We start from the raw sequence: 8271 nt of genomic DNA, 5'->3' as shown, positions 1-8271 counted from the left end.
AACCTGGCTCTGATACCAATCAAATGTAACACCCCGAACCCGAGACCGACACCGGAGTTGAACACGAGGTGTTAACAGACTTTAAGCCCCTTATAAAAAAAATTTCCCAGACACTGCCAATCTGCGTACTAGTCGCTTTAAAAATCATATCTTGAGTTTCACAACTCGGAATCCAGTTCTGTAAATTTTCCCTGAAACTAGACTCATATTCCCATCTACATATTTTTTTTCTAGAATTTTTAGTTGGTCCAATTAGTACAGTTTATTAGTCAAATTATCCCATGTTACAGGGATCGACTACCCTGACCTTTGCGCATTACGACTTGGATATCTCCCTGTACAGGGCTTCAATACTGATGCCGTTTGTTTCTATAGAAACTAGACTCAGAGAGGAATATATCCATATATGGTATGACTCCTAATTATCTCTGGTTAATTTATAATGAATTTCCAAAGTCAGAACAGGAAATCCAGAAACCGTTCTGGCCCTGTCTCACGAGAACCTGAATATCTCTTAACATACTATCCGTATCATTGTTTCGTTACTTTCCTATGAAAGTAGATTCATCAAGGTTTGTTTACATAATTTATTCACTATTTAATTCCCTTCCTACTATTTTTAGTGATTTTCCAAATCTACATCACTGCTGCTGTCAGCATCTGCCTTTAAGGTAGACTTTACCTATTTCATGGTTTCCATGATTCAACTAGCCCTTTTTGCATAAATAGCACAATTTATGAAAGTGATTAACCATCCCCATGGCCAATCCTTGTCAAGCATATCCACACCAAATGATTATAACATTATACTCAAACACATATAAGCCATTTTCGCATGGCTATCCAAAATTATACAAGTCCAAAGGGTCCACGACCCACAACAAACGGGTAGTCCTATACATGCCATTTCGAAGTTCAACCAAAATTGTACCAAAAGGGGGCTTTGATAGTGTGGGCGACTTTGACCTCAAGATCCCGAGTCCGATAGCTGGAGAACCAAATCTATAAAACAGAGGAGCAATGAAACGGAGTAAGCAATTTATGCTTAGTAAGTTTTGAGCAAGGAATTCCAGCACAACAAAAGTATAGCATTCATATAGCTAAACGGATAATTTCATATGCACAAATTTACGATATCGTACTTGCTTCACATTATCAACCCTTATGTACATACACAAAAGATCAACTCAGCCAAAGGCCGGTAGCTCGTTTATCAACTGAGCGAATACTTATTTGTAAGGGCTCAACTAAATTCAAGCACATACGAAACAAACCTCAATGTTGGGATGTTTCGAGAGTATTAACTGGAATTTTACAGCAAGTTCATTCATTCCCAAATCACGTACCTTCGGAATTTAACCGGATATAGCTCCTCGTTCAAATGCCTTCGGGACATAGCCCGGTTATAGTAATTCGCACAAATGCCTTCGGGACTTAACCCGGATTTAGTAACTCGCACAAATGCCTTCGGGCTTAGCCCGGAATTAGTATCTCGCACAAATGCCTTCGGGCTTAGCCCGGAATTAGTATCTCGCACAAATGCCTTCGGGCTTAGCCCGGAATTAGTATCTCGCACAAATGCCTTCGGATCTTAGTCCGGATATTGTCACTTAGCACAAGCCTTCGGGACTTAGCCCGGACATCATTCAAATAACCATGCACATTTAAAAATAAATCATGGCCCATTCGTATTTCATTTTCGTTAGCAAAACTCAAACACAAGACATTTATCATTCTTGCAAATTCGGCTCAATAGCCACACAAAGAGCATTATTTTATTTTGCTTAAAACATGATCTAATCACATCATAATTTAAGCTCTTTTACTCAAGAACTTACCTCGGGTGTTGTCGAATGATTCCGATAGCTATTCGACCACTTTTTCCTTCCCTTTATCGGATTTAGTTCCCCTTTGCTCTTGAGCTTAATTAAACAAATAAATTGATTTAATCATTTGAGCATCGAAAAGAGGAACACAAGGCACTTAGCCCATATTTATACATTAGACATTAAAGTCACATATGTACGGAATCATGAATCAAACTCAACATTTTAGCTAATTTTCCCCCTTGGCCGAATATGCATGTCTATTTTGGGGCCGATTTCAACACTTAATACATTCTACAAGTATGGTCACTTGTATTGACTAAACACCCTTTTGTTTCAAGTTCAAAACTTGGCTAATACACACATATACACACTAGTAAAGCATCCTCTCCCTTTCCATCAATTTAACACATGCATTGCTCATTAACATGCAAAAGTTATATTCGGCCTTAGCACACAACTTGCTAGCCGATTCTTCTCCATTTAGCAACCAATGCACATATGTGCTCACTCAAAAATGCTAAAAAGGAGGTTCAAGAATCATCAAGCCACCATCACATGCATCATTAACAAGCTTCATATTTAGCATGCAATGGCATTAACACAAACTCCACCTAGGCCGAATCTTAACTCATCCTCATGCCTCATCACCACAACATCAAACATCAACCAAGAATGATGCATCCATGGCCGAGTGTCATTTCCATCACATAGCAAGATTTAGACCATGGGCTAGGTAGAACTCAAGCTAACAACTAAAACATGCATGCATCTCATGGAACATCATCAAACATACCTTAGCCTAGCTACATGTATGGCCGAACCTCTTCAACCTTTCTTCTTCCTTCCTCCTTACAATTTTTGGCCAAGGATGAACCAAAGGATGAGCATTTTTTTTTCTTTGTTTTTTCTTTCTAGTTTCGGCTAAATGAAGATGAGAAAGGATGAACAAAAATTTTCTCCTTTCTTTTCTTTAGCTCACGGCAATGGGGGGAAAACAACTACACACATTTTTTTTTTGTATTCATCATACTCCTTTTCATTATTTTATGCCCATGCCCCTTATTTTATTTTTTTCCTACATACCTCACTAGGCCAACATGTTCCCAACATGTTTCCACCCGTAGCATGGCCAACCACTAGCTCAAATTTTGGGTAATTTGACATGCAAACCCATCATTTTCACAACATGCATTAATAGACCATTTTAAATTAGCCTATCATATTTTCACCATGTCTCATATCAATCCCTATTTAATAATTTCTCATGCAATTGGCAAAATTGGAGAATGAAACTTCCACGTACTCATGTACACACATAATAAGCATAGAATATGGAAATCAATTATTTTTATGACTCGGTTTTGTGGTCCCGAAACCACTTCCCGACTAGGGTCAATTTTGGGCTGTCACAGTGCTACTGTAAGACATGCCTAGGACATGCATCGGCCTCGAGACGTAAGCCAATGTAAGACATGTCTGGGACATGCGTCTGCTACGAGATGATAGTCAGTGTAAGACCATGTCTAGGACATGGCTTCGACTTGAGATGTAAGCCAGTGTAAGACCATGTCTGGGGCATGGCATCGGCATCTTACCCCACATTTAAGGCTATGGTATATCTGATAGCATTCCGAATGGTTCAACGGTGGAAGTTCTGATTTCTAGTTAATAAGGAAAGTATAATCGTGTTGTGAGTGATACAGGTACCTATTTGGTATGTATAAAACATGAGCCACATTATATGCTATATGATGTGTATTGAGTATTGATGAGTAAGTTTTGCTTACGCCCACTTGTGTATTATGATACTTGTTGATCAATGGCAAAGTATTGTTGTATAATTATTTATATGCAACTTACTAAACTTTAAGGTTACTCCCTCTCCTTTCTTTTTACTTATAGTGTCGTTTATCTAGCTCAAGGATCAACGAAAGTCAAGGATATCGATCACACTATCAATCGAAGCATTCGGTATAGTTTGATTTATATTTTTGAATATGGCATGTATAGGGAACTAAATTTGTGTTTTGTGTTGTTATTAATTTGGCCAAATGTGTTGGCTTGGGATAAATTCCTCAATTTGTATTAAGCCTTGAATGATGGCTAATATTCATTTTGATATATGCAACTAGTGTTATGTTCATGGATGAGTAGAATGCATAAATGAAATGTTGTCTTTTGTGGCTGATTTTATTGCATGAAATAGTTTTGTACTAGTTTTGGTTGCTTTTGTGTAAGTAAGGGTGGCAAAGAGGCTTGGTAAATAGCCTGATTTTGTCCATGCAGGTAGACACACGGGTGTATGTCTAGGCCGTGTGTCACACACGGCCAACACCATGGGCGTGTTGTCCAGCCATGTGTCCCCTGCACGTAAAAATTTCAAGTCAGTATGCATAATAGTAAACACACGGGCAGAGACATGGCTATGTGTCTCAGCCGTGTGAAGGGCACGGTCTAGCACATGGGCGTGTGCCTTGGACGGTGACCCTTATGAAATCCTGAAATCAGAAACAGAATGTCCAAGTTTGTACACACAAGCTAGGACATGGATGTGTCATGGTCGTATGAAGGACATGAGCCAGGGACACAGGTGTGTGCCAGGCCTTGTGAAAACCCCTGTAGGTGTGCATTTAGAATTAATTCCACATGGGTGGAGGAAACAGGCGTGTCCCTGCTTTGGTTAGGCCATGTGAGACACACGGGCCATTAGCACGGCCATGTTGGAATGGTCACACAGGCATGTTGCCCCTCCCACACGGGCGTGTGCCCCCGTGTCAAGTGACATTTTTCTATAGTTGTCAAAAGGACCCGGATTGGTCCCGAATGATTTCAAATGTGTGTTTTGGGCCTTGTAAGACCATATTAAGAATATATCAATAAGTTTAAGAAATTTTTAAATTTTCCAAGTCATGAAGATTCGGAATTGGTTGTAAGTATGAGTTCAAGTTAGGTAACGCCTCGTATTCTGTCCCGGCATAGGATACGGGTTGGGGTGTTACAAAAATATTAGCTAATGTTTTATAAGTTAATGTTTATAAAATTGTGTGATACAGGTCGATATGGTTTAATATGCAAATGTGTATAAATATGCAAATTGTTTTATTTATTATATGCATGATTTTGATATGGTTAAATTTTTGAAGCATGGCTTGTATATGTAATATGATTAAGATTGCAATTGATATTAAAATCAGCTTAATGCTTTATACATATGTACGAATTTGATTCATACGAATATGCAAATGTTTGGCATTGTGTTTTGTTAGTAATGCTTTGTAACCCCAATCTGGTGACGGATAAGGGTTAAGGGTGTTACAGTGACTTTGTGTCATGGAAATTTTTTTTAGTTTTCCTAAAACTTTCTAAGGTTCTCGGTTTAGTCCCTAACTATCTTCAATACATGTTTAAGGCTTCGTAGGCCCGTGTATGGGACATCATGCATGTGTTTGAAAATTTTTGAATTAAAAGAAATTTTATGGCCCAATTTTTGCATTTATGTGTATGTTAAAGTCCGGTAACGCCTCGTACCCTGTCCTGATGTAGGACTCGTGTAAGGGTTGTTACATCCATCTTATGTTGTCTCAGTGGAGGAGATTGAGATTAGATCAGATTTGACTTTGGAGGAAGAGCTGGTTCAGATTCTGGATCATGATATTAAGGTTTTGAGGAGAAGTCCATTCCATTAGTAAAGGTTATGTGGCGGAATCATGACACTGAGGAAGCCACGTTGGAACCTGAAGACTCGATGCGTCAGCAGTATCCTCATTTGTTCTGATCAAGTAAATTTTGAGGTCAAACTTTCTTTTATGGGATAGAGTTGTAACGCCCTGAATACTTTATTTCTGATTCTGTAAATATCTGACACAAATATGTATTTTCTTTAGTGGTTAAGTGTTTTGGGTGTGTGTGAGAAGTCTTGGGTTCAAGTCTCTCCTTTGCCAAATTTTGTTATTTTGTTGATCCAAGCCTTACCCTTGTGGAGTGGGCTAATATAAAATTATTTGTAAATCCATATCAGAATGAGCCTGCTGGTTCGAGTGGTAAAGGAGTTGGTGTGTTGGAGGTCTAGTGTTCGAATCCCTGCACGAACTTGGGTATTATTTTTGCTCGTTTTTGTTATAGAGTTCCGGTTGTGTTAGAATTCTGAGTAGTAGATGCTTATGATTGTGAATGTAGTGGGATTTGGGTAAATTTCTTTTTTGTTTCTTTCCCAAAAGAAAAACTCTCTCTTGGAATCTGACATTTTTTTCTCCTCTACACTTTTTCCTCGCCATCAGAATTTTATTCTCTGTCCTTTTTCTCTCCCTTCTTGCTTCTTTGTTTTTGCATAATTGATTTTCTAAACTTTGGTGTTTCGATTCACGGTGTTCATTTATTTGATAGGTAAGGGTTGTATGTTTTGCTCGAGTAAGGAGTTGTTCTTAAATCTGTTTATAGCCTTGTCGAATTCTTTCCGTTGGAACTAAATTTGTGTTCTGGCAGCAGCGAATAGTGAAGAAAGGGACTCACCTCTCATGGAATCATAATCGGAATCGTTCGAGGTAGTAGGGTAAGTTTTGGGCACTTGTTTGAATTGTTGTCTGTAACACCCCTTACTCATACCTGAGACTGAAACCAGGTACGAGGCGTTACCAAACATGTTCTTTAACATTTTCGGGTAATACGGGTTATAAAATTTTCTTTCCAATTTGAAACCATTCAAACAACATCTTAATGTCCCTATTATGGGCCTACGAGGCCCAAATCATACATTGAAAAGGGTCCGGGACTAAACCGAGAACTTAAGAAAGTTCTTAGAAGATTTTATAGGTTAAGCCTCACACGCCTGTGTGGAGGCAATGCACACATCCGTGTGCTTTGGAACACGCCCGTGTCCTACACCTGTGTTGAATTTCTAAAAATTATTTTTCATTTTGAACCTACAGGGGTTTTCACACGGCCAAGCGCATGCCCGTGTCCTTCACACGGCCTAGACACGCCCGTGTGGTCGCCCGTGTCCAAAAACTCGAGTTTTCTATTTATGATGTCAGCATGCATTTAGGGGCACACGGCCAAGACACACGCCCATGTGCTAGGCCATGCCCTCCACACGGTTGAGACACACGGCCGTGTCTTTACCCGTGTGTTCACTACCATGCATTCTGACTTAAAATTTTTAGGTGCAAGGGACACACGGCCATACCACAAGCCCATGGGGCGATCCGTCTGTCACACAAGGCCTAGACACACGCTCGTGTGTCTACCCGTGTGGACCTTGTTAGGCTATTTTCCAAGCCTTTGGTCACCCTCTATCAACTCCATACTCTTATAGGTTCCCATAATACATAACAAGGCCTAGTTATACATCTTGATGACCTTGATAAACTTCATTTTATGTAAACCTCATCTCATCGGTTTCACATATGCTAGGGAATATCTCTTTGTATTAAGGATTTTTGTGCCTTAAAATACTTTTAAGATTGGTTCATTATTATTACTCATTGCCAATTATGACCTAGTCATCCCATATGATTTGGTCACATTACATGTATGGAAATGTGGTAGGCCATATTTCATCCTCACTAGCACAATTGAACATAAGCATGCACAAATTTGTAGGTCATAACCTACATCAAAATGAGCCAATTCCTATGGCCATATACAAGTGAACATGTATACCTTTACAAGCCTTCATATTGACAAATCAAATGACACATACAACAAAATAAACAAAACCACTATGCATGCCATTGATCAAAATAAAAGTATCTATAAACCAAAGCTGGACAAGATGATACTGTGTTGAATCTCCGACCGTTTTCCAATCTTTACAAGTCCTCGAGCTCTGTAAGACAAGAAAAAGAGAGGGGTAAGCATTTACATGCTTAGTAAGCCTGAATAACTGGAAAGTAAAGTTACCGATTAATTAGCATGAAACCATATTAGGCAATAAGACCAACAAGCACGGAATGGTTTCCCTATCACATGCACGCAATCAAAAAGATAGTCATATAACAATGCACCATGTAACTTGTCTAAGATGAGCTCATCATTCAACGTTTTCATTTTTATATCTCATGTTAATCCCGTTGAGTTTCCTAGAAATCTCAATGGATTACCCATTTACCATCAAGTCATAAGAGCGATCATCTCATGTACGCACTCCCGCAAATCTCGCATCTTACGGTGGGATTACCAATCCAAGCTAAATCCCCCATAATATCAACTCATAACGACAAACACCCTTAATGAGCTCGAATCTGAATTACCAGTCTAGGCTAAATTCAAACCCTAATCGGATTACCCGTCCGAGCTAAATCCACAATGCACACATATTCTTCGAGAGGCTCGATCACTTAAGGGACACCCATCCAGACTAGATCCTTTCTATATTTGGGCTAAATCCTTTCTGCAACACATGCAGGATCTCAAGTCACACGTAAATCATGGTTTACCCATCGGA

This window comes from Gossypium hirsutum, chromosome A07 (assembly GCF_007990345.1).
Source record: "Gossypium hirsutum isolate 1008001.06 chromosome A07, Gossypium_hirsutum_v2.1, whole genome shotgun sequence".
Lineage (NCBI taxonomy): Eukaryota > Viridiplantae > Streptophyta > Magnoliopsida > Malvales > Malvaceae > Gossypium > Gossypium hirsutum.
The sequence above is the reverse complement of the archived record's forward strand: the minus strand, read 5'-3'. Positions refer to the sequence as shown.